This window comes from Octodon degus, unplaced genomic scaffold (genome assembly GCF_000260255.1).
Source record: "Octodon degus isolate 3935 unplaced genomic scaffold, OctDeg1.0 scaffold00169, whole genome shotgun sequence".
NCBI lineage: Eukaryota > Metazoa > Chordata > Mammalia > Rodentia > Octodontidae > Octodon > Octodon degus.
In genome coordinates, this window is record NW_004524745.1 from 1,223,845 (window position 1) to 1,225,715 (window position 1,871).

At 39.1% G+C, this 1,871-nt stretch overlaps 1 non-coding gene and 1 pseudogene across 1 annotated transcript; one reads left to right on the forward strand and one right to left on the reverse strand.

Moving 5' to 3' along the window:
* The window catches only part of LOC101588830, a 42,368-nt pseudogene that overhangs the window by 5,474 nt on the left and 35,023 nt on the right, over window positions 1–1,871 (reverse strand).
* LOC111813177 lies at window positions 1,275–1,381 on the forward strand. Its single transcript, XR_002818497.1, has one exon. It is a non-coding gene; the product is annotated as a U6 spliceosomal RNA (small nuclear RNA).

Sequence of the window (1,871 nt, forward strand, 5' to 3'; positions counted from 1 at the left end):
AGCCCACCAGGGGGCAGGGCTGGCTGGCATGTGGTGCTGGGGGATTGAACCGCGGTCCCTGATGCTTTTGCTAAGCTTGTTCTAGTAGGTGCTTTAGACCACTGAGCCATCTCTCCAGCCCCTCATCTTAAGAGAAAAAAGTTTTCCAGATATTTGATTTGATTTGATAAGCCAAGAGCAAACAGTGGTTTTTAAACTGCTTTCCTCTGTCCACCTAATCTCCTAAGAAAAGATGGTTGGCTTCTGTACAATGTCCATAAGTATCTCCACAAATTTTCAGTGGTGCCTCCAATTCCAAAAGAATAAACTGGCTAAGTTTCAGGCATCTGGATAGTAAGCCCAGCACTTCTGCTCCAGTCATCTGCAATTTTTCTTTTCTTTTTTCTTTTTTTTGGCGGAACCAGGGATTGAACTCAGATCCTTGCGTTTGCCAGTCAAGCGCTTATCCTACTGAGCCATCTCCCGGCCCCTGCAGTTTTTCTTAAACAACACCCTTGTACTGCTGTGCCAATGGCTGCACCCACAGTGTCACTCTGAACAGCCTTGCCCCTCGTCATACCACTTTCTTTTTCCTTAAGACAGGATGTCCATATGTAGTCCAGGTTGGCCTTGAGCTGGCTTTGTATCCCAAGTTGGCTTTGAACTCATGCTATCTCTGCCTTGGCATCCTATAGCCTCCAAAATGCTGGGATTACAGGTGTGTGGCACCACACTAGGCTTGAGAGTTTTCTTCTATGGGAGGATACAAGTCCTCTACAACCAATTATGAGACAGAGTCTTTTTTTTTTTTTTTTTTTTTTTTTTGGCAGAACTGGGGATTGAACTCAGGCCTTTGCACTTGCCAGGGAAGCGCTTATTCTACTGAGCCATCTCCCTGGCCCACTACAACTAATTATGGTGATGAACATACAACTTTCCAGATACACTAAAATTCATTGACTTATTCAAAGTGGTTAGGACAGATATATAGTTACATTCTCTTAATGAATAGAGGGATTTGTTCTAATGATGTTTGTAAATAGGATATTATGTCCACATCTTGTACAGCAATTAACCACTAGGAAGAATATATGCAAAGTGTTAATTATTGAAACTGTCCTACCAATTTGATTTAAAACTGTCTCATTGCTATTTGTTTCTCAATAAAATTATGAAAAAAATAAATTAAATCAAATAAAAATTCATTGACTTGTACTTACTCTTTAAGTGGTTGAATTGTATGTTATGTGAATTATACATCAATAAAGATATTAAACAAATTAAAGCCAAGCATGGTGCCTTCTTTGGCTGCACATATACTAAAATTGGAACGATACAGAGAAGATTAGCATGGCCTTTGTGCAAGGGTGATGCGCAAATTCATGAAGCATTCCATGTTTTTTCTTCTGACACTGCCAGTTCTGCAGATAACCCACTACTATTATGGTCTACTGGACTATACTGTATTATTTTGCTGAATTTATGCACCTACAATATTTGAATGGCAATGGAATACCCATCTCTGACAAAACTAAACAAAAAAGGGGATATAAAGGAAGGACCATTTTGTAGTTAGAAAATATTTATATCTGTATATACAAAATAGGATAAATATACAGCTACTTTCTCTTCAATGAGAAGATTTGTACTAATAGTGTTCAGACAAGATATAATGTCTGATAACGGAACTTAGAAAAACTGGGGTATACCGATCAATGTCCATTTTGTATCTGTGTATTCAAAGTGGTTAGGATAGATATATAGTTGCATTCTCTTTTTTTTTTTTTAAATTGTATTTATTTATTTATTTGTGTGTGTGTGTGTGTGTGTGTGTGTGTGTGGCCAGCTCAGCCCACCAGGGGGCGGGGCTGGCTGGCATGTGGTGCTGGGGG